At 44.8% G+C, this 25,864-nt stretch overlaps 1 protein-coding gene across 1 annotated transcript in view; it reads right to left on the bottom strand.

Annotated features, from left to right (window-relative positions):
- LOC139406573 (ral guanine nucleotide dissociation stimulator-like 1) overlaps positions 1-25,864 on the bottom strand; it is a 407,527-nt gene that overhangs the window by 259,613 nt on the left and 122,050 nt on the right. The gene's annotated exons all lie outside the window — the stretch shown is intronic.

Genomic DNA, 25,864 nt, shown 5'->3' with positions numbered 1-25,864 from the left:
CTGTGGCGGGGTCTATTTGAGTGAGCCGTGAGCGCGCACCTATCCAGGATTGGTTTCACCTGGCTTAATGAATCCGTGTCTGCTCATCCTGGCTTGGTCTTTGTGCAACCAATTAAGCCTGGACGCACATGTTTTGGCTTCATTGAGCTCAGCTGAGTCATTTATCCCGGATGTCTTAATTCTACTTTTGTGCAACAGGCCCCTGGTCTTAGTATTTTGTGTTTTCTTTATTATTTTGGTCAGGCCAGGGTGCGACATGGGTTATTTATGTGGTGTTGTTTTGTCTAGGGTTTTTTTGTAGGTTATGGGATTGTGGTTAGTGGGGTTGTCTAGAAAAGTCTATGGTTGCCTGGAGTGGTTCTCAATCAGAGGCAGGTGTTTATCGTTGTCTCTGATTGGGAACTGTTAGTGTTTAAATACTGGAGAGTTGAGACCAAATCACGGACGCTGGACAGAGTGGATTTCAGTTGTAACAAAAGACAGTTTTAATGAGTCAAAGATATCTTGTCCTGCAGTTTTACGTGCACGGATCTAGTTCATATAACTCGGCAGAGCGGGCCCCATTGGTGCACAGCAAAGTCCTTTGCTCTTGGCACCCGACCAGTAGGGGGGGTGAGATGTGTTTATACTAGGAGATGTTTGTGTCAGGGGTTCGTGAGGTAGAGGGGCAGTTTTTATGGCTGGGTGTATGTGTTCATGCGATGGAATGTCTTTGTTTCCTGGGGTCGGGAGACAACAAAGCTGAGGGGATAGTGTTAGGGGGGTAGTTTTATTGCTGGCTTTGTGAGCTAGTTCCTGTTTTAGCAAGGGTACGTAAGATGACTTGAGTCAGGCGGTTTATACTATATATTTATATAGGCAGCCATATTCTTTGAGTGTTTCGTGGGTGATTGTTCCTGTCTCTGTTTGTTTGCACCAGATAGGGCTGTTTTGGTTTTTTCACGTTAGTGGTTTGCATTGTTCGTTATTATCTTTATTAAAGCTGTATCGAAATAACCACGCTGCATTTTGGTCCTCTCTTTCGACGGAAGAAAACCTTAACAAATACACAATAGTCCTGTGTAGCTCAGTTGGTAATGCACGGCATTTGCAATGCCAGGGTTGTGGGTTTCATTCCCACGGGGAGTACAAAAAAAGCATGAACATTTATTATCTCACCACTGTAAGACACTCTGGATAAGAGCTTCTAGTAAAATATAAGTCACGATTCAGGTCTAAGAAATTAAACAGAAACGATGAACTGGGATCAGTTGTTTCCTTTATTGTGAAAGTATGCACTGAAATATAGGATATCGAGTTATCTACTACTGGCTGGCACAGTAGTCCTCCCAAACTATTATTAACTATGTATTGGAATTTGGTTCAATGTTTTTTAGATACATTTAGGCAATGTTGCTAAAAAAAAAAAGCAATTGCTGACATTGTTCCAGAAATAAATCTAGTCTTAGTGTGTGAGTTATAATGCATATACAATTGCCCATGGAGTCCATCCGCTATTAACCAGTGGAGTCCAGCTTTGTGTCAGGTCCTGGCACTTTCCTTTTCTCTGTCCACCCCATCTCTTTTCTTTCTCTCCCTTTGCTGCCTAAGCAGTGCCTAACCTTGCACACACTGGTACCGGTGGCAACAAGCCCCTGGACTACCATCCCTGCTCTCCACATCGTGGACTTGCTGTCCAGGAGGACACGTCTGGGTGCCAAGGGGGCATTTCTCAGAGTTGCATGTGCAGATAGCTGGCACCAGAGGGCAGCATTGGCCAGGAGGAATGTTGGGCTCAGTTGGGAAGAAATAAGCAGGATATGAAGGAACTGGGACCTCAGGACAGTTCACATTGCTGCAGTTTGCTCTCTCAGACAGACACATGGAGAGAAAAGAGAGGAATGTACAGACATTCAGGTTGAGTTTTTGAATACCTTTGTCAAATGTAGTTCTACTCTACTGTGTTTCAACAGTTGGTTATGATCTTTTGTGGTGACACTCACATAAAATATTTTCACAGGTGTCTTCAGAGAGTAATGGTATGGGTGAGTAGCAGCTCCTCTCCATATACACACACTGGCTTCCCTGCAGCTCACAGTCCGATTCCACACGTCTGCTCCCCTTCATCTCACTCCAGAGCTCATCCCTGGGAAAAAAAAGACAGCCAAGTTTCAATCACATGCCTAAAACCCTAAAGGCACATACAGCTAGCTGGTGCTTATTCTGCAAGCATTGAAAAGCTACAGTACTTCCATATCCGTGTGTTTCTGTGTGTGCATGCATCATGCGTGTGTGTAAGTGGGTGCGCCTTATACATGTGTGCCTAAGTCTATACAACTCACCTCTCATTGTTTTGAGACATTGGTCCAGACTGTGGTAAGAGAAGGCAGTGTGGCAAGTCTGTAGGGAGTAGCAGTCACAGGCCCCAGCCTTGAAGTTGCAACCCCACAACCAGGGGCACGATGGCTGCGTCCGGTAAACAGGGAGGTCTCTGTCACAGTAACCTTTCTCCCAGTGGAATGTGTAGTATAGTCAATAGAGGATATGGGTGGGGGCAGGCGAGTAGTGAGGGATGGAGCAGATAAGAACACAGAGGTCACAGACACCACAGCCAAGAGGAACTGACAGGAACAAAGCACTTCTCCGTCTGACTGAGAGGTGCGTGTGCACACACAGTCAAAAGGACCAAACCTCTGATGAGATCATTCTGCCATTTGATATACAAATACGTGTCAGGGGTGTGTACGGGAGGCGAAGTCAGGTGCAGGAGAGCAGAGTGTAATAAACAGGCGCACTTTAATTCTGGTCCAAAAATGACAGCACATAAGAACAATAACGTGCCAAAAACACAGAACATAGCAAAAGTATAGCACCTGACAAAATCCACATAACAATAAACAATTACACACAAAGACATGGTGGGAACAGAGGACTAAATACATGCAGTAATATTGGAATGAAAACCAGGTGTGTAATGGAACAAGTCAAAACAAATGGATAAATGAGAAATGAAGAGGAGCCGACTTCGGTGAAAGTCGTGACAATACTTGAGTTCTGAAACTGAAGTCATAACCTGCAGAGCCCCGAGTAATAACAGAGAAAGATAAATTAAAAACTTCGGAGAATAACTGGAGAACATCTTTATTGGATCAAATTATATAACAAGTAATATTTTTTTTAAATTCATAAACATTTACAATGTCTTTAAGAGTGTTAACAAAAATTATTCAAGTTTCATATATTTATTTCCCTTTCACTCCCATACAAGTTCAGTAAAACATTTTAAATCAATGGCTAGTTTAAAAATAATATCAAGGCCACAATGCTGGAAAGAGTGCAGTTCACAATTGAGATTACAGGCAATTCAATTTACAGTTATACTGATTTACTCAGGGTTAGGTTTAATACAGTACTTATAGGAAGTTTCAGTCACACAAAATTCTATTTTTTTTCTGGTGAACAACAAATTAAGTAAAAATAAACATATTTATTAAATATCAGGACCCATTTTTAAGATATAAAGTGCTAAAGTCCCTTTGTAACACATCTAGCCAATCTGTATAACCAAGTCTCTGCTCATTAATGGCTTACGTGATGCACCTCTGGCATGAGTAATAGGGTATTTTGGGCTGCTGGCAATAGAATGTTTCTTTTAATTTAAATACGTGTGCAGGCGATAGTCAGTTAAATTAAACTTTACCCTTATGGAAAAACTACATGAAATGTTCCCAAAACACATGTTTTCATGTGATCACATGATTGTGATCTTATGTGAAGTTAATGTGATAATGTGACAACATGTAAAGCAATATACAGTATGATCCCATATGAAGTGTTCCATAAACACTTTTTCCACATGTGAAATAATGTGGTTTTTCCTGTAAGATTTGGCATTGAGGAGTTCACCACATCAGTCACTGGCTTTATCAATATGTGCATCGAGGACGTCATCCTCACAGTGACTGTACGTACATACCCCAACCAGAAGCCATGGATTACAGGCAACATTCGCACTGAGCTAAAGGGTAGAGCTGCCGCTTTCAAGGTGCGGGACTCTAACCCGGATGCTTACAAGAAATCCTGCTATGGCCTGCGACGAACCATCAAACAGGCAAAGCGTCAATATAGGGCTAAGATTGAATCATACTTCGCCGGCTCCGATGCTCATCTTATGTGGCAGGGCTTGCAAACTATTACAGACTACAAATGGAAGCACAGCCGCGACCTGCCCAGTGACACGAGCCTACCAGACGAGCTAAATCACTTCTATGCTCGCTTCAAGGCAAGCAACCCTGAGGCATGCATGAGAGCATTAGCTGTTCCAGGCGACTGTGTGATCACGCTCTCCATAGCCGACGTGAGTAAGACCTTTAAGCAGGTCAACATACACAAGGCTGCTGGGCCAGACGGATTACCAGGACATGTGCTCTGGGCATGTGCTGACCAACTGGCAGGTGTCTTCACTGACATTTTCAACATGTCCCTGATTGAGTCTGTAATACCAACATGTTTTAAGCAGACCACCATAGTCCCTGTGCCCAAGAACACAAAGGCAACATGCCAAAATGAGGTCTGTAGCCTTGAAGTGCTTTGAAAGGTTGGTAATGGCTCTCATCAACACCATTATCCTAGAAACCCTAGACCCACTCCAATTTGTATAACACCACAACAGATCCACAGATGATGCGATCTCTATTGCACTCCACACTGCCCTTTTCCACCTGGAAAGGAATACTTACGTGAGAATGCTATTCATTGACTTCAGCTCAGCGTTCAACACCATTGTACCCTCAAAGCTCATCACTAAGCTAAGGATCCTGGGACTAAACACCTGCATGGCCGGGCACGACTGCAACACCACCATTAAGTTTGCAGACGACACAACAGTGGTAGGACTGATCACAGACAACGACGAGACAGCCTATAGGGAGGAAGTCAGAGACCTGGCCGGGTGGTGCCAGAACAACAACCTATTCCACAACGTAACCAAGACTAAGGAGATTATTGTGGACAGAGCACGCCCCCATTCTCATCGACAGGGCTGTAGTGGAGCAGGTTGAGAGCTTCAAGTTCCTTGGTGTCCACATCAACAACAAACTAGAATGGTCCAAACCACCAAGACAGTCGTGAAGAGGGCACGACAAAGCCTATTCCCCCTCAGGAAACTAAAAGGATTTGGCATGAGTTCTGTGATCCTCAAAATGTTCTACAGCTGCAACATCGAGAGCATCCTGACCGGTTGCATCACTGCCTGGTACGGCAATTGCTTGGCCTCTGACCGCAAGGCACTACAGAGGGTAGTGCGTACGGCCCAGTACATCAATGGGGCTAAGCTGCCTGCCATCCAGGACCTCTACACAAGGCGGTGTCAGAGGAAGGCCCAAAAATTGTCAAAGACCCCAGCCACCCCAGTCATAGACTGTTCTCTCTACTACCGCATGGCAAGCGGTACCAAAGTGCCAAGTCTAGGACAAAAAGGCTTCTCAACAGTTTTTACCCCCAAGCCATAAGACTCCTGAACAGGTAATCAAATGGCTACCCGGACTATTTGCATTGTGTGTCCCCCCAATCCCTCTTTTTACGCTGCTGCTACTCTCTGTTTATCATATATGCATAGTCACTTTAACTCTACATTCATATACATATTACCTCAATTGGGCCGACCAACCAGTGCTCCCGCACAGTGGCTAACCGGGCTATCTGCATTGTGTCCCACCACCCGCCAACCCCTCTTTTACGCTACTGCTACTCTCTGTTCCTCATACATGCATTGTCACTTTAACCATATCTCCATGTACATACTCCCTCAATCAGCCTGACTAACCAGTGTCTGTATGTAGCCTCGCTACATTTATAGCCTCGCTACTGTACAGTGGGGCAAAAAAGTATTTAGTCAGCCAACAATTCTGCAAGTTCTCCCACTTAAAAAGATGAGAGAGGCCTGTAATTTTCATCATAGGTACACTTCAACTATGACAGACAAAATGAGAAAAAAAATCCAGAAAATCACATTGTAGGATTTTTAATGAATTTATTTGCAAATTATGGTGGAAAATAAGTATTTGGTCACCTACAAACAAGCAAGATTTCTGGCTCTCACAGACCTGTAACTTCTTCTTTAAGAGGCTCCCTGTCCTCCACTCGTTACCTGTATTAATGACACCTGTTTGAACTTGTTATCAGTATAAAAGCCAGGGGAATATAGCTGCCCCAAAGCAGAGCTGGAGGCAGCGAAAGCAGAGAGGCGGCATTACGAGGAGCAGGAGAGGCAGCGATGTCAAGATTTCGGGACATGGGAGCAGAATCTGGACTATACAACTTGGGAAGAGATAGACAGGTGGGCGGTCGACCCTGGGAGAGTGCCGGAGCCCGCCTGGGATTCGATGGAGCAGTGCGAGGAAGGTTACAGGAGAATGAGGTTGGCGTCGTGAGCACGGCGGCGCGGTAGGAAGCCCGAGAGTCAGCCCCAAAAATGTATTGGGGGGGGGCACACAGGGAGTATGGCGTAGCCAGGTAGGAGACCTGTGCCAACTTCCTGTGCTTACCGGAGAGCGAGAGAGACCAGGCAGGCACCGTGTTATGCTGTGGAGCACACGGTGTCTCCAGTGCGGGTGCATAGCCCGGTGCGGTACATACCAGCTCCTCTTATCGGCCGGGCTAGAGTGGGCATCGAGCCAGGTAAGGTTGGGCAGGCTCGGTGCTCAAGAGCTCCAGTGCACCTGCACGGTCCGGTCTATCCAGAGCCACCTACACGCACCAGCCCTCCGGTGGCAGCCCCCCGCACCAGGCTTCCTGTACTGTCACGTTCTGTGTGTTTTTGTGTGTTTTCCTTGTTTTAGTGTTGGTCAGGACGTGAGCTGGGTGGGCATTCTATGTTGTGTCTGGTTTGTCTATTTCTATGTTTGGCCTGATATGGTTCTCAATCAGAGGCAGGTGTTAGTCATTGTCTCTGATTGGGAACCATATTTAGGTAGCCTGTTTTGTGTTGAGATTTGTGGGTGGTTGTTTCCTGTCTTTGTGTTTTATGCACCAGTTAGGACTTTCGGTTTTCACGTTTATTGTTTTGTATCCTGTTCATGTTTGAGTTACCTTATTAAATTAACATGAACTCTAACCACGCTGCGTTTTGGTCCGCCTCTCCTTCCCAGGAAGAAAGCCGTTACAATCATGGCCTTTGTAGTTTTTTTATTATAGCCACATTAGCAGATAATTAGCGTTTCATTTTTGGTGGGGTAAATACATAGATCTAATATATTGATGAAAGCCACCCTGTCCTGGAGAGATTTATACAGTTTCAAAACATCATGCCTGGGTAAGCCTACACGAAAAACAGCCCTTATTTTAAGTGTTTCTAAAATACCCAATGGGAAAAATTTATGGTGGAAAAAAGATTGGAGCCATTTCCCTGTTTGACCTCTACGTTATGACTCATACTGTGCTACTCTATTGAAAAAGATAAATGAGGCAACTGAGTCAGAAATTCACAGGTTTCAGATTTTTCCCAATTTATTCAGGTTTTTGCTCACCAAGTCACAGAAAAACAACACAATTGTATGTTCTAAGTCCACAACAATGCTGAATTAAACCACACCAGGAGACCACTTTTGAGGTTTGGGAAAAATCTAAGATATAAAACAAAAAAATAGTAGTTACCCTTTAATTCAAGTGTGCAGGCACCTAGCACTGTTTGGTTGGCAGTGTTTCTGTTGCACATGAAGATGGAGTTTGCACAATAAATGGATTGATGCAGATAGTCATGCAATGATTCTGACAGGTAGACATGGGCTAGCTAGTTAACATTTACAAAGGTTTTTGGGAAAGCCTTTTCATCTACCAGAAGACATTTAGGCCTATCAATAGCGTCGCTAAATTTTTCCTGTTCCTTAATCGTTTGACACCTGGACGTTTTACTTAATATTATAAGGCATGTCATAGCTTGCTTCAAAGTAGCCTATTGCCAAAATCCCACCATTGAAAGATGGTGGCTATTATTTTTATAAAGACTTACTTATATGCGTTCTCCTGTTCTATTGTTTTTCTTTCAACTGTCTTTCATTGTCTAGCAGCCAAAGGCATTATCCTAAACATATTAGCAACCCATGATAGTTGTTGTACATTTTAATTCCCCCCACTTTCTAAATTTCTAAAGGATCTCAGCCCATGAAACCGCTGGCATGTGCGGTGCTCATTTTAGAACAGTGTTTTGCCGCAATTGCATTTTGGAACGTTCATGCTAGGCCTACTGCAATATGTACATTGCTGCACCTAAAATATTAAGAAATAATAATTTTATCAGCATTTTAATCTGTTTCTTTAGCCTTATTGACATGGCGTATACCTCCACTACACTACTTTTATACATATCAGTGGGGATTACATAGTAAGTGTGTATGCCCACTGAAAAATAAATTGGTATAAGACGTTTACCCTCCACTACATCACACTGGAAAGAGCAAACAGGTATACATCACAACCGAAAATTAGGCTCCACGAACCTGCGGTTGCAGGTTTAAAGAAAGAGGGGGAGATAACTGCTATCCCATCAGCTCTGATTTCATCAGCATGGCGTGCCTGTATAGGGGACACAATAGAGACAGTAAGACACCTTAGGCCCTGTGCTGTGTTTAGACTAGTTTAAACTAGGTATGGCTAGGAATACCAGCGGGTCATGACAAAGATGACTCACCAGCTCCTGGGAGTCCTTCAGACTCATGCAGCCCACATGCTCTATCACCTGCTCCAGCCTGTGAAGACATAGCAATGTGTGCCAAGAAGCCAGCAGGACGGCTTACTCATTCACCCACAAGGACAGTATTGCCACATATAAACTATATTAGGCTGACTGATGGAGGGGTTGGGGAAAAGGACAGATTTTAAAAAATTTGACCTTTATTTACTGTAACTAGGCAAGTCAGTTAAGAACAAATTCTTATTTACAATGACGGCCTACCAAAAGGCAAAGGCCTCCTGCGGGAACGGGGGCTGGGATTAAAAATAAATTAAATAAAAATATCGGACAACACACGAGAGACAAGAGAGACAACACAACACTACATAAAGAGAGACAACATAGCAAGGCAGCAACACATGACAACACAGCATGGTAGCAACACAACATGACAACAACATGGTAGCAATACAAAACATGGTACAAACATGATTGGGCCCAGACAACAGCACAAAGGGCAAGAAGGTAGTGTAACGATCGTCGTAGGTGTAAGAAGGTGAGGACCAAGGTGCAGCGTGGTACGTGTTCATAATTATTTTAATAGAACACTGAAAAATAGAAAAACGTGAACGACCGCAACCGAAACAGTTCTGTCTGGTACAGATACTAAACAGAAAACAACCACCCACAACCCAAACTAAAATAGACATAAAACAGGTAGAGATAACAATACATCCCACAAAGCAGCCACAACTGTCAGTAAGAGTGTCCATGGTTGAGTCTTTGAATGAAGAGATTGAAATAAAACTGTCCAGTTTGAGTGTTTGTTGCAGCTCGTGCCAGTCACTAGCTGCAGCGAACTGAAAAGAGGCGCAACCCAGAGATGTGTGTGCTTTGGGGACCTTTAACAGAATGTGACTGGCAGAATGTGGTATGTGGAGGATGAGGGCTGCAGTAGATATTTCAGATAGAGGGAAGTGAGGCCTAAGAGGGTTTTATAAATAAGCATCAACCAGTGGGTCTTGCGACAGGTATACAGTGATGACCAGTTTACAGAGGAATATAGAGTGCATTGATGTGTCTTATAAGGAGCATTGGTGGCAAATCTGATGAGTGAATAGTAAAGAACATCTAGCCTTACCTGCCAATCTATAAATTACGTCTCCGTAATCTAGCATGGGTAGGATGGTCATCTGAATCAGGGTTAGTTTGTCAGCTGGGGTGAAATAGGAGCGATTACGATAGAGGAAATCAAGTCTAGATTTAACTTTAGCATGCAGCTTTGATATGTGCTGAGAGAAGGACAGTGTACCATCTAGCCATACTCCCAAGTACTTGTATGAGGTGACTACCTCAAGCTCTAAACCCTCAGAGGTAGTAATCACACCTGTGGGGAGAGGGGCATTCTTCTTACCAAACCACATGACCTTTGTTTTGGAGGTGTTCCGAACAAGGTTAAGGGCAGAGAAAACTTGTTGGACACTAAGAAAACTTTGTTGTAGAGCGTTTAACACAAAATCCTGGGAGGGGCCAGCTGAGTATAAGACTGTTTCATCTGCATATAAATGGATGAGAGAGCTTCCTACTGCCTGAGCTATGTTGTTAATGTAAATTGAGAAGAGCTTGGGGCCATGGATCAAGCCTTGGGTTACTCCAAGCAATGGGAACTTCCCCAGAAAGGAAAAACCTTGGGTTGCCTTCCAAGCAATGGGAACTTCCCCAGAAAGGAGAGACACGTTAAAAAGGTTGGAGATTGGCTTGGCGATGATAGGGGCAGCAATCTTAAAGAAGAAAGGGTCTAAACCATCTGACCCAGATGTTTTTTTGGGGTCAAGTTTAAGGAGCTCCTTTATCACCAAGGACTCAGTGACTGCCTGCAAGGAGAAACTTTGTAGCGGGGCAGGGGAAAAAGAGGGAGGAGCATCGGGGATAGTCGCATTAGAAGGGGTGGGAGATGAGGAAATGTTGGACGGGCAAGTTGGCATGGCTGAGTCAAATAGGAATCCTGACTTAATGAAGTGGTGATTAAAGAGCTCAGCCACGTGCTTCTTGTAGTAACAACCACATCATCAACATTAAGGGACATGGGAAGCTGTGAAGATGAGGCTTTATTCTCCAGGTCTTTAACCATTTTCCAGAACTTCTTGGGGTTAGACCCACAGAGAAAGAACTGTTCCTTAATGTAACTAACTTTGGCCTTCTGGAAAGCCTGAAGTGCACTTATTTCTCATTTGCCTGAATATTTATTCAAAGCTTTAAGAACAAGTCTGATTCTTTAAACTACGTGACTGTTCCTATAGTGACTCTCCCCTAAGACTGACACAAACATGCTAAGCGGTACCAGTGCAACAAGTCTGGAACCAACAGGACCCTGAACAGCTTCTAGCCCCCAGCCATAATACTGCTAAATAGCTAATCAAATAGCTACCTGGACTACCTGCATTGACCCTTTTTTTGCACTAACTCTGCTGCACTAACTCTGCTGCACTTACTATGCGCGCACACACACACACACACACACACACACACACACACACACACACACACACACACACACACACACACACACACACACACACACACACACACACACAAGCATTTCACTGTTAGTCTACACCTGTTGTTTACGAAGCATGTGACAAATACAATTTGATTTGATAAGAAAACATCAGTAAGCCTCAGTCAGTCAATTCAGTCATCAGTCAATAATGCATGGCATAGAGTAAAGTTATCATTGCCTGTTTTGGTTACTACCAAAACTCTGAGGCATGCGTCGGAATCGCTAAGCAGTTTACTTCGAAGTAGGGTTCCGATGCTTGTTTGACCTTATCAGAAAAACATAATCAATTATGTCCAAAGCTTCGTTTTGTCGAACAACCACCTGATTGATTTGTTAGAAGACAAAAAAAGGTTACCCATGTGCACACGCTACGACGTTTCCGACATCATCTATATATTTTGGCTGTTGTAAATTATTTTGAGCAACAGGTGCCACTAATATACCACGTCTTGATCAAAGCGGAGAGTATTGAACCTATTTTTGACACAATTGGCAGAAAATGTTAAATTCTTCAAGAAGCTTCATTTCCACATCACAATTTTTTTCTACTGCGATAGATCCTGAACAAATAGATGCAAGCCTTGTAGTTTCCTTGAGGGGGTTTGATTAATCTCTCATTAATTATAGTACATCATTAATGAGAGGATGGGTTGATTTTTAAACCACCCCATTGTCACTGTAAAATAGCTAGCTTCAACCAAATAAGCAGTTGTTTATTTGTACTAAAGCACATCGAGTTAAAACTGATTCAAAAGGGGTGTGGCATCAGAGGTATCTGGTGTAATTTAGTTTGACGCGCCATAAGTTTGTGCTATTAGGTCATATTTATTTGTATTTATTTACTTAACCTTTATTTAACCAGGCAAGACAGTTAAGAACAAATTCTTACTTACAATGACTGAGGCTGGGATTCAAAATAAAAAGGGACAAAACACACTTCACGACAAGAGAGACACCACAACACTATGTAAAGAGTAACCTAAGACAACAACATAGCATGGAAAGAGACCTAAGAAAACAACAGCATTGTCTTTTTACATAAATAATAACAACAGCGAGTAGATTTTTAACAACCCAGTCTCTCATTAGGTATAAACATTGTGCTTATTTGTACATGTAGTACGTACTTAATGAGAGACCGTCCAAACTGTACCCATAACCTTGGGGCGAGGGCAAAAAATTGGGCCCCACAGCCCTACAAAGAGGGGAAAAAAAGAGTCTGGAAAAAATAGAACAAGGGGGTGTTGGACTGACGCTGAATTCGTCAGAATATGGAAAATGCATACGTCCATGTGAGTGAAAATATTGTCGCCACAAGCATGTTGATATTTTGTTTGTTTGAGGCAGACTGGAAAAACTTTATTTTAAGACAAAAACTTTTGAACCCTTAGAATGTAAAACCACGAGCAAGGAGACTTGTGTGACTTTCCTTTGACATTGTACAGAAATAATGACCATAACATACTTTGTGGTTTCAGTTTTATAGTCTAAAGGCAGCAGGGCATGTCCCCATACTTTTTCTGGGGGGAAAGAAGAAGACGGAGGGGGGGGGTTAAAGCCCAGGGCCTCACCACCTCTAGGGACCTGTCAGAGGAGGAGACGGTGACTTGCACTGCCCTTACTCTACTGTAAGTATACTTGATTGATATAAACTGAGTGAACAAAACATTAAGAACACCTGCTCTTTCCATGACATAGACTGACCAGGTGAATCCAAGTGAAGCATGATCTCTTTTTGATGGGTTAGCATCCCTGTGGAAGACTAACCACCCTTCATTGGTGTTAAACAATGATCGTAATCAACAGGACAACAGTTTTTCAAAACTTTTCAAATCAGATTTCGGCAATTGGATTGGATTAAATGTAGCAATTTGGGTATTTCTATTTCTATTTCTGAAAGTGAGATTCTAATCATAGACACAGGTGTGAATGATAGTAGGTGTGAATTAACAGTTGGATGACATTCTCACATGTTTTTGGAATGGACCATGTACTCACCTATAACAAAGACACAAAATATATTAAATCTATAGTGAGAAAATATTGCCTGAAGTTGTACCTATTTTTTTGGTGTGAACCACCCTTAAATGTGTTCAATTGCCATTCAAATGAAAGAACAATCGATTCTCAAATGACATGTTTGTTGTAATACCGTAAGCACCGGGAGAGTGCCAGGATCTCCTTCTACAGTTATGGATCTGTTTGTCATTTTAGCCTTTTTATTTTTCCCAGAATCACACAGTGGCATCACTTGTAATTCAAATTCATTCCTATGATGTATGTAGATTTTCTATGATGTAGGCATATAGCCAGTCACATTTCAACCACATTTTACTGTACCTGGTTGTACTGTACCTGCCTTTGTGGTCATACATGGTTATTGGGGTGACAGGGTAGCCTAGTGGTTAGAGCGTTGGACTAGTAACCGGAAGGTTGCAAGTTCAAACCCCCGAGCTGACAAGGTACAAATCTGTCGTTCTTCCCCTGAACAGGAACTGTTCCTAGGCCGTCTTTGAAAGTAAGAATTTGTTCTTAACTGACTTGCCTAGTTATTAAAGGTAAAAAAAATAAAATTGAAATCCCTGTGCTCGAAATAAACAGGAGTAGCCGGTGCATTTATTTATCAGATCAGCTCAAAATATATTTTTAAACCATACAGAGTAGGGAAGATCATAACCATTCCTTGAACTCTCTTTCTACAAACAACCTACTCAATCTCTAAACCAGATTTGATCGGTATGAACCACTTAGTTAGAACTGTACAATCAAATCAGCTTTAAGCAACAGCGGTGATAAGGTCAAGGAAATCACACTGACGATTTGATACCGTTCCCGAAACACAATCGAATTTGGAAATGTAGAATAACATTGCATTCATATATTGCTTCATAAGCACTAGTCTATACATTTTGGCTTGCAATTAAACTTATTTACACTAAATAGACACTTTTTAAATTAACTTCACATGCATGTTGACATTTATTCTCATCAGTCTTGTCCTGGAGGCAGAACTGAGCAATTTCCCCTTAGATAGGCCAGCTGTCTATATTGTAAAAAAAATCATGACAACAAAAATGAGCTTTTTGGTCTTAATTTGGGGTTAGGCATTAGTGTTATCAGTGTGGTTGGGTTTAAAATCAGATTGGATGACTTTGTGGCTGTGTCAGCTAGTGACCACTCTGCAGAGCTGCCTCCAGAACAAGATTCATGATGAAAAATGCTAACCTGTACTTCACATTTCCAGACTCGGTAACAAGGCACAAACAGTCTATTTTCTGAGAATTTATCTGCTCATTTTACCAGCATTGCGCCAGGAGAAAAATAGCTTTCTGATTTGGCTCATAGCCTGTCTGTTTTCTCTCATTGACTCCCATGCATTCTATTTCCAACGTAAGCATGCTTGTTCACGCACGTATAAAAAAGGCTCCCCGTGTGATTTGGGCTTTACCCATAGTGAATCAGCCGTTCCCACTTTCCTGATTATACCTATCCAGACCCTTCAGAAAAATCTAAGAGTTGAATGAGGGCCAAGGAGGAGGGGTAGGGAGTGAATTTGGACCAGCAAATAATGTGTATGTGTCACCTAAGTGTTTCAATACCAATCATGTCTGTGTGTGTTCATTCAGGTAGAATAGTACAGCACGCTATCTTAGTTGTTTATTAATGTAACAGAAATGACAGTGAAAGTTGACTAAGTTACCAACAGCATGTATTGCTATGTTTGAGGCAACAACTAAAATACATTACCATTTTATCATGTGTAAAAAATAATATGAATGATGACTGAATAAAATAAATGTTTTTCATAATTCAGATTGCAAGGATAGGAACTCTGTAACAACAATAGAGACAGTGGTGAAGTCCAGAGATAGGGAGGCTAGTTAGAACGGAATCTAAGGGAAGAACAGGGAAAAACAGTTATGACATTGATGTTATTATGCAATAAACAGGAAAAACGGGTGAAATTGTTAGATTTTCAGTAAACAGTAACAATATACACTACCGTTCAAAAGTTTGGGGTCACTTGGAAATTTCCCCGTCCATTAAAATAACATTAAATTGATCAGAAATACAGTGTAGACATTGTTAATGTTGTAAATGACTATTGTAGCTGGAAATGGCAGGTTTGTTTATGGAATATCTACATAGTCGTACAGAGGCCCATTATCAGCAACCATCACTCCTGTGTTCCAATGGGACGTGGTGTTAGCTAATCCAAGCCCTTTTGCAATTATGTTAGCACAGCTGAAAACTGTTGTCCTGATTAAAGAAGCAATAAAACTGTACTTCTTTAGACTAGTTGAGTATCTGGAGCATCAGCATTTGTGGGTTAGATTACAGGCTCAAAATGGCCAGAAACAAATAACTTTCTTCTGAAACTCGTCAGTCTATTCTTGTTCTGAGAAATGAAGGCTATTCCATGTGAGAAATTGCCAAGAAACTGAAGACCTCACATGTCCTCAACTGGAAGCTTCATTAAATAGTACCCGCAAAACACAAGTCTCAACGTCAACAGTGAAGAGGCGACTCCGGGATGCTGGCCTTCAAGGCAGAGTTGCAAAGAAACTGCCATTAAAAATAAAAGATTAAGATTGGCAAAAGAACACAGACACTGGACAGAGGAACTCTGCTTAGAACGCCAGCATCCCAGAGTCGCCTCTTCACTGTTGACATTGAGACTGGTGACATTGAGACTATTTAATGAAGCTGCCAGTTGGGGACTTGTGAGGCATCTGTTTCTCAAATTAGACACTCTAATGTACTTGTCCTCTTGCTCAGGTGTGCACCGGGGCCTTTCACTTCTCTTTATATTCTGGTTAGAGCCAGTTTGCGCTATATGGGAGGGTCTGGGTAGGCATAACTCCGAGGTGGCGGTTCGGGCTCGGGACGTGGACCCCGCTCCACTTATGACTCGTCACACTTACTTAATGTCTCTGGAGCGGGAACCCTCACCGCCGACCACGGACTAGAGGATGCCACTGGACTGATGGCAGTGTCTGGAGTGAGTGGCGCCTCTGGATTGGAGGGAGATTCTGGCGGATCCGGACTGGAGGGAGACTCTGGCGGATCCGGACTGGAGGGAGACTCTGGCGGATCCGGACTGGAGGGAGACTCTGGCGGATCCGGACTGGAGGGAGACTCTGGCGGATCCGGACTGTGACCCGTCGTGGTAGGTTCCGGACTGCGACCCATCGTAGGAGGTTCCGGACTGCGACCCGTCGTAGGAGGTTCCGGTCTGCGACCCGTCGTAGGAGGTTCCGGTCTGCGGCCCGTCGTAGGAGGTTCCGGTCTGAGGCCCGTCGTAGGAGGTTCCGGTCTGCGGCCCGTCGTAGGAGGTTCCGGTCTGCGGCCCGTCGTAGAAGGTTGGGTACTGTCGCCGGACGCTCTGGTCTGGGTACTGTCACCGGACGCTCTGGACTGGGTACTGTTGCCGGACGCTCTGGACTGGGTACCGTCGCCGGACGCTCTGGACTGGGTACTGTTGCCGGACGCTCTGGACTGGGTACCGTCGCCGGACGCTCTGGACTGGGTACTGTCGCCGGACGCTCTGGACTGGCGAGGCGCACTGTAGGCCTGGTGCGTGGTGCTGGCACTGGTGGTAGCGGGCTGGGGACACGCACCTCAGGGCGAGTGCGAGGAGCAGGAACAGGGCGTACTGGACTGCCGAGGCACACTATAGGCCTGGTGCGTGGTGCCGGCACTGGTGGTACCGGGCTAGGGACACGCACCTCAGGGCGAGTGCGAGGAGCAGAAACAGGGCTTACTGGACTGCCGAGACACACTATAGGCCTGGTGCGTGGTGCCGGCACTGGTGGTACTGGGCTGGGGACATGCACCTCAGGGCGAGTGAGAGGAGCAGGAACAGGGAGCACTGGACCCTGGAGATGCACTGGAGGCCTGGTGCATGGTACCGGCACTGGTGGTACCGGGCTGAGGACACGCACCTCAGGGCGAGTGCGGGGAGGAGGAACAGGGCGTACAGGGCTCTGGAGACGCACAGGAAGCCTGGTGTGTGGTGTTTGCACTGGTGGTACTGGGCTGGAGACACGCACCTCAGGGCGAGTGCGGGGAGCAGGCACAGGACGTACTGGGCTGTGGAGGCGTACTGGAGGTCAGGAGTGTAGAGCTGACACAACCCGTCCTGGCTGGATGTTTATACTTGCCTTGCAAATGCAGGGTGCTGGCACAGGACGTACAGGGCTGTGCAGACTCACAGTACGCAGAGCCGGCACAGGATATCCTGGTCCATGGAGGTATACTGAAGACCAGGAGCGCTGAGCCGGCACCCTTCTTCCTGGCTGGATGCCCATTCTAGCCCGACAAATGCGAGGAGCTGGAATAGAGCGCACCGGGCTAGAAATGCGCACTGGAGACACCATGCGTTCCACCGCATAACACGGTGCCAGACCAGTAACACGCTCCCCACGGTAAGCACGAGGAGTTGGCTTATTTCTCCTACCTGACTCAGCCAATCTCCTCTTGTGCCACCCCCCCAAAAAAATCTTGGGGCTGCCTCTCGGGCTTCCGTGCTAGCCATGTACCCTCATAACGTCTCCGTTCCTCCTGTGCTTTCTCCACCTGCTTCCATGGCAGGGTCTTGTCCCCTGCCATTACCTCCTCCCAGGTCCAGGATGACCTCCACTCCTCTTTCTCCCGGGTCCACGATGTCCACTCCTCTTTGGCATGCTGCTTGGTCCTTTTTTGGTGGGTTATTCTGTCACGTTCGTTGAATGGAGGAGACCAAGGCACAGCGTGATGTGAATACATTCTTCTTATTTAATGAAACGAAGAACATTTAAACAAACTATACAAAACAACCGTGAAGCTATATATATATATGTGTATATATATATGTGTATATATATATATATATATATATATATATTAAGTGCAGACACAGGCAACTAACACATAGACAATAACCCACAAAATACCCAAGGAATATGGCTGCCTAAATATGGTTCCCAATCAGAGACAACGATAAACAGCTGCCTCTAATTGAGAACCAATCTAGGCAACCATAGACATACATAACACCTAGACTAGTAAACACCCATAGACATACAAAACACCTAGACAGGGACAAAAACACATACATCACCCATGTCACACTCTGACCTAACCAAAATAATAAAGAAAACAAAGAATACTAAGGTCAGGGCGTGACACACTGCTGTGTTCTTCCAGTAAGGTTACGTCGCATGACGTCACGTGACATTGATACTTTCTTTGTAGGAAGGGTATCATGTGATTCTGTCAGATTTCCATTTATTTTTGATACTATTCATAAATTACTGTAGCGGCATCTGTCTTTAATTTGAATCACGTTGACGTTTGCTTATGCAAAATCTGTTTTTATTAATCATTTATGTAAGAATAATGACACATTTTCTTTCCTAAACCGGATAAGTTATGAACTACACATTTAACAACATTTTGAAGTACATTTTTCTAACCCTAATCAGATTCGTATCAATATAATCACTGATATCATTATAATATGCCTGTAAATGAATGTGTATCTTCATTAAAACCTACATAACGCTGTGCTGCATCAGCACATGCCAACTCAATATTCGGATAAATTCATCTGTTTTTGACTTATGAATCATTAAAGTTTGGAAAAATTGCATCTTTGGGAGGCGCTACTGAAGCACCCCATGGCCACCAGGGGTGTGGGATTGCATAAATATGTCTCATTCACCCCAAATATATTTTGTGCCAAGCCACAAGTCTGAGCTACCAAAAACAAAAAAAATATGTTTTGGGGATTCCACGACCAGACATGGCTTGTTAAAATATTAGGTTTTCTAGGGGTGTTTTTTTTTTTTTTTTTATTTTTATTTCACCTTTATTTAACCAGGTAGGCTAGTTGAGAACAAGTTCTCATTTGCAACTGCGACCTGGCCAAGATAAGGCATAGCAGTGTGAACAGACAACACAGAGTTACACATGGAGTAAACAATTAACAAGTCAATAACACAGTAGAAAAAAGGGGAGTCTATATATACATTGTGTGCAAAAGGCATGAGAAGGTAGGCAAATAATTACAATTATGCAGATTAACACTGGAGTGATAAATGATCAGATGGTTATGTAAAGGTAGAGATATTGGCGTGCAAAAGAGCAGAAAAATAAATAAATAAAAACAGTATGGGGATGAGGTAGGTGAAAATGGGTGGGCTATTTACCAATAGACTATGTACAGCTGCAGCGATCGGTTAGCTGCTCAGATAGCAGATGTTTGAAGTTGGTGAGGGAGATAAAAGTCTCCAACTTCAGTGATTTTTGCAATTCGTTCCAATCACAGGCAGCAGAGAACTGGAACGAAAGGCGGCCAAATGAGGTGTTGGCTTTAGGGATGATCAGTGAGATACACCTGCTGGAGCGCGTGCTACGGATGGGTGTTGCCATCGTAACCAGTGAACTGAGATAAGGCGGAGCTTTACCTAGCATGGACTTGTAGATGAGCTGGAGCTAGTGGGTCTGGCGACGAATATGTAGCGAGGGCCAGCCGATTAGAGCATACAAGTCGCAGTGGTGGGTGGTATAAGGTGCTTTAGTGACAAAACGGATGGCACTGTGATAAACTGCATCCAGTTTGCTGAGTAGAGTGTTGGAAGCAATTTTGTAGATGACATCGCCGAAGTCGAGGATCGGTAGGATAGTCAGTTTTACTAGGGTAAGTTTGGCGGCGTGAGTGAAGGAGGCTTTGTTGCGGAATAGAAAGCCGACTCTTGATTTGATTTTCGATTGGAGATGTTTGATATGGGTCTGGAAGGAGAGTTTAGAGTCTAGCCAGACACCTAGGTACTTATAGATGTCCACATATTCAAGGTCGGAACCATCCAGGGTGGTGATGCTGGTCAGGCGTGCGGGTGCAGGCAGCGAACGGTTGAAAAGCATGCATTTGGTTTTACTAGCGTTTAAGAGCAGTTGGAGGCCACGGAAGGAGTGCTGTATGGCATTGAAGCTCGTTTGGAGGTTAGATAGCACAGTGTCCAAGGACGGGCCGGAAGTATATAGAATGGTGTCGTCTGCGTAGAGGTGGATCAGGGAATCGCCCGCAGCATGAGAAACATCATTGATATATACAGAGAAAAGAGTCGGCCCGAGAATTGAACCCTGTGGCACCCCCATAGAGACTGCCAGAGGACCGGACAGCATGCCCTCCGATTTGACACACTGAACTCTGTCTGCAAAGTAATTGGTGAACCAGGCAAGGCAGTCATCCGAAAAACCGAGGCTACTGAGTCTGCCAATAAGAATACGGTGATTGACAGAGTCGAAAGCCTTGGCAAGGTCTATGAAGACGGCTGCACAGTACTGTCTTTTATCGATGGCGGTTATGATATCGTTTAGCACCTTGAGCGTGGCTGAGGTACACCCGTGACCAGCTCGGAAACCAGATTGCACAGCGGAGAAGGTACGGTGGGATTCAAGATGGTCAGTGATCTGTTTGTTGACTTGGCTTTCGAAGACCTTAGATAGGCAGGGCAGGATGGATATTGGTCTGTAACAGTTTGGGTCCAGGGTGTCGCCCCCTTTGAAGAGGGGGATGACTGCGGCAGCTTTCCAATCCTTGGGGATCTCAGACGATATGAAAGAGAGGTTGAACAGGCTGGTAATAGGGGTTGCGACAATGGCGGCGGATAGTTTCAGGAATAGAGGGTCCAGATTGTCAAGCCCAGCTGATTTGTACGGGTCCAGGTTTTGCAGCTCTTTCAGAACATCTGCTATCTGGATTTGGGTAAAGGAGAACCTGGAGAGGCTTGGGCGAGTAGCTGCGGGGGGGGGGGAGCTGTTGGACGAGGTTGGAGTAGCCAGGCGGAAGGCATGGCCAGCCGTTGAGAAATGCTTGTTGAAGTTTTCGATAATCATGGATTTATCGGTGGTGACCGTGTTACCTAGCCTCAGTGCAGTGGGCAGCTGGGAGGAGGTGCTCTTGTTCTCCATGGACTTCACAGTGTCCCAGAACTTTTTGGAGTTGGAGCTACAGGATGCAAACTTCTGCCTGAAGAAGTTGGCTTTAGCTTTCCTGACTGACTGTGTGTATTGGTTCCTGACTTCCCTGAACAGTTGCATATCGCGGGGACTGTTCGATGTTAGTGCAGTCCGCCACAGGATGTTTTTGTGCTGGTCGAGGGCAGTCAGGTCTGGAGTGAACCAGGGGCTATATCTGTTCTTAGTTCTGCATTTTTTGAACGGAGCATGCTTATCTAAAATGGTGAGGAAGTTACTTTTAAAGAAAGACCAGGCATCCTCAACTGACGGGATGAGGTCAATGTCCTTCCAGGATACCCGGGCCAGGTCGATTAGAAAGGCCTGCTCACAGAAGTGTTTTAGGGAGCGTTTGACAGTGATGAGGGGTGGTCGTTTGACTGCGGCTCCGTAGCGGATACAGGCAATGAGGCAGTGATCGCTGAGATCCTGGTTGAAGACAGCGGAGGTGTATTTGGAGGGCCAGTTGGTCAGGATGACGTCAATGAGGGTGCCCTTGTTTACAGAGTTAGGGTTGTACCTGGTGGGTTCCTTGATGATTTGAGTGAGATTGAGGGCATCTAGCTTAGATTGTAGGACTGCCGGGGTGTTAAGCATATCCCAGTTTAGGTCACCTAACAGAACAAACTCTGAAGCTAGATGGGGGGCGATCAATTCACAAATGGTGTCCAGGGCACAGCTGGGAGCTGAGGGGGGTCGGTAGCAGGCGGCAACAGTGAGAGACTTATTTCTGGAGAGAGTAATTTTCAAAATTAGTAGTTCGAACTGTTTGGGTATGGACCTGGAAAGTATGACATTACTTTGCAGGCTCTCTCTGCAGTAGACTGCAACTCCTCCTCCTTTGGCAGTTCTATCTTGACGGAAGATGTTATAGTTGGGTATGGAAATCTCAGAATTTTTGGTGGCCTTCCTGAGCCAGGATTCAGACACGGCAAGGACATCAGGGTTAGCAGAGTGTGCTAGAGCAGTGAGTAAGACAAACTTAGGGAGGAGGCTTCTGATGTTGACATGCATGAAACCAAGGCTTTTTCGATCACAGAAGTCAACAAATGAGGGTGCCTGGGGACATGCAGGGCCTGGGTTTACCTCCACATCACCCGCGGAACAGAGAAGGAGTAGTATGAGGGTGCGGCTGAAGGCTATCAAAACTGGTCGCCTAGGGCGTTGGGGACAGAGAATAAGAGGAGCAGGTTTCTGGGCATGGTAGAATATATTCAGGGCATAATGCGCAAACAGGGGTATGGTGGGGTGCGGGTACAGCGGAGGTAAGCCCAGGCACTGGGTGATGATGAGAGAGGTTGTATCTCTGGACATGCTGGTTGTAATGGGTGAGGTCACCGCATGTGTGGGGGGTGGGACAAAGGAGGTAACAGGGGTATAAAGAGTGGAACTAGGGGCTCCATTGTAAACTAAAACAATGATAACTAACCTGCACAACAGTATACAAGGCATATTGACATATGAGAGAGACATACAGCGAGGCATACAGTAATCACAGGTGTTGAATTGGGAGAGCTAGCTAAAACAGTAGGTGAGACAACAGCTAATCAGCTAGCACAACAACAGCAGGTAGAATGGCGATTGATTAGGCAGAGAGGGTCGGATTAACTACACACAGAGCCTAAGTGCGGCTGGGGCCGACAGATAAAACATAAACAAGCAGAATGGATTACCGTGATTAATGGACAGTCCAGCATGCATCAGCTATGTAGCCAAGTGATCAGTGTCCAAGGGGCAGCGGTGGATGGGGCAGGGAAGCTGGACTGGCGAGTGTTATCCAGGTTAGAAAACTAACAATGACCAAATAGCTTGTAGCCAGTTAGCTGGTTAGCTTCTGGAGGTTCTTGAGTGTGTTCTAAAAATGTAAAGATAATAGCGGTTCCGTATCACATTGGGTGAGGCAGGTTACCGGAAGGTATAAACAAATTAAAAATCGAAAAGGGATAGAAAGTAAATATGGGTTCAGTGAGTGTTTGGGACGCGGCGATTCAGACGGTTAGCAGGCCTGTGCTAACAAGCTAACAGTTAGTAGACGGTGCTAAACACGGTAGCAGTTAGCGGACCGGGCTAAACAAGCTAGCAGTTAGCAGGCCGAATTTGCAAGCAAGGAGATAGCAAGGGCTAGAGAGTTAGCCTTTGGGGACGTCGCGATGGGGGTATCTGTTTATTCCTCTTCATGCAGTGACATCGATGGACCGGTCGTGGGTCTGGATATTGTAGCCCAGGAGCTCAAAATGTTCCGTTTGCGATGGGAATCCGGGGATGAAAAATAAAATAAAATAATAAATAGGTCCGTTATGCTCTGGTTAGAGTCGCGTTGTTCGAACTGGCGAGAGCTTTCCGAGCTAAAGGTTAGCTGATGACCGGTTAGCTGAAGACCGCTAGCAATGTTTTGCTGAAGCTGGTAGTTCGTTGGCTAGCTTCAGTTGAGGGGTTCCAGGTCCGAAGTAAATATAAATACTTTAGGAAAAAGTGTATAGAGCTTCATGGCAGAAAACACATTTATGTTGATTAAAAACTGTTGATATTGGAGCTTTGAGAACCTCTGAAATATAAACAACATGTGGTGCACAATATCTAAGGAAGACTCAAGGTTGTGCTCGCCTGGGGTAGAGCATCTCATGATAAGCTGTCGACCACACTATTTACCAAGAGAGTGTTCATCTATATTCTTCGTAGCTGATTCTCTGATGCATTTTTCAGTGTTACTTGCCTCGAAACGAGCATAGAAGTAATTTAGCTCGTCTGGTAGGCTTGTGTCACTGGGCAGCTTGAGGCTGTGTTTCCCTTCCCAGTGTAGCACTCCACACTGCCCTTTCCCACCTGGACAAAAGGAACACCTATGTGAGAATGCTATTCATTGACACTACAGCTCAGCGTTCAACACCATAGTGCTCTCAAAGCTCATCACTAAGCTAAGGACCCTGGGACTAAATATTTCCTCTGTAACTGGATACTGGACTTCCTGACGGGCTGCCCCCAGGTGATAAGGGTAGGTAACAACACATCCGCCACGTTGATCCTCAACATGGGGGATCAGGGGTGTGTGCTCAGCCCCCTCTTGTTCTCCCTGTTCACTCGTGACTGCTTGGCTACGCACGACTCCAACACCATCATTAAGTTTGCCGATGACACAACAGTTGTAGGCCTGATCACCGACAATGATGAGACAGCCTATAGGGAGGAGGTCAGAGACCTGGTAGTGTGGTGCCAGGATAACAATCTCTCCCTCAATGTGATCAAGACAAAGGAGATGATCGTGGACTACAGGAAAAGGAGGGTCGAGCACGCCCCGGTTTTCATCGACAGGGCTGTGGTGGAGCAGGTTGAGAGCTTCAAGTTCCTTGGTGTCCACATCATCAACAAAATGTCATGGTCCAAACACACCAAGACAGTCGTGAAGAGGGCACGACAACGCCTATTCCCCCTTAGGAGACTGAAAAGATTTGTCATAGGTCCTCAGAATTCTACAGCTGCACCATTGAGAGCATCCTGACTGGTTGCATCACCTCCTGGTATGGCAACTGCTCAGCCTCCGGCCACAAGGCACTACAGAGGGTAGTGTGTACGGCCCAGTACATCACTGGGGCCAAGTTTCCTGCCATCCAGGAACTCTCTATCAGGCGGTGTCAGAGGAAGACCCTAAAAATTGCCAAAGACTGCAGCCACCCTAGTCATAGAGTGTTCTCTCTGCTACCGCATGTAAAGCAGTACCAGAGCGCCAAGTCTAAGTCTAGGCTTCTTATCAGCTTCTACCTCCAAGCCATAAGACTCCTGGACAGCTATCCAAATGGTTACCCAGACTATTTGCATTGACACCCCCCCCCCCCCCCCTGTTAGCTAAGTGGCTAATGTTAGCTAGCTGTAGGGTTCAGGTTAGGGTTAGTCAAAAGGGTTAGGAGAAGCTAACACGCTAAGTAGTTGCAAAGTAGCTAACAAGTAGTATCTAAGTTGTTCCTAATTAGCTAAAGTGCTAAAGTTTTCCTTGATGAGATTCAAACACGCAGCCTTTGGGTTGCTAGACCAACCACCCTCCTTTTGTTTTTTGCCTTATTGATGTGATCGAGGCGATCACATCAATAGTGCCATTGCATTTTGGTAGACAGAAGCAGTGGCGACCCGTCATTCAGGGCAGGTGGGGCTGTTTTGAGCACCACACTTTTAGGTAAAAAACATTTTTTGGGGGGTGGCTTGCAAGTTTTGCTTCTTATTTTGGCATTAATACGTGTCACATATCAGTTTGCAAACAATGTTTTAAAAAAATGTCATTGAGTTAATAAAGCCACATACAAACATGTTATCTTTTTTGCTTTTTTGAGTAAGGCAGCTCCAAAATGCAGATGTTTCAGCCTAGCTCAGTGTCTTCTGTGGTGGTGGGGCTAGCCAGCAGAAAATACAGTGTTGTGCCTGATTTGCTCAGTTTTCTGTCTCTTCAACCCCAATTCTAAGGTTAGAGCTCGAAAATTTTAGCCCCTTGGGTTCTGCCATAGAGTTATATTAGAAGTGCCCAACAAAGAAGGCTCAAGGTCATTGGCCACAGATAGAATGACATCAAATCACGTTATATCTACAATCGCTTTGATTGGACTGATCATGACAATATCTTACTTTCAAAGTCTTAGCTAGCAGTCATCATCAGTTGTCATCAAGTCAAC

This window comes from Oncorhynchus clarkii, chromosome 4 (assembly GCF_045791955.1).
Source record: "Oncorhynchus clarkii lewisi isolate Uvic-CL-2024 chromosome 4, UVic_Ocla_1.0, whole genome shotgun sequence".
Taxonomy (NCBI): Eukaryota; Metazoa; Chordata; class Actinopteri; order Salmoniformes; family Salmonidae; genus Oncorhynchus; species Oncorhynchus clarkii.
The sequence above is the reverse complement of the archived record's forward strand: the minus strand, read 5'-3'. Positions and strand labels throughout refer to the sequence as shown.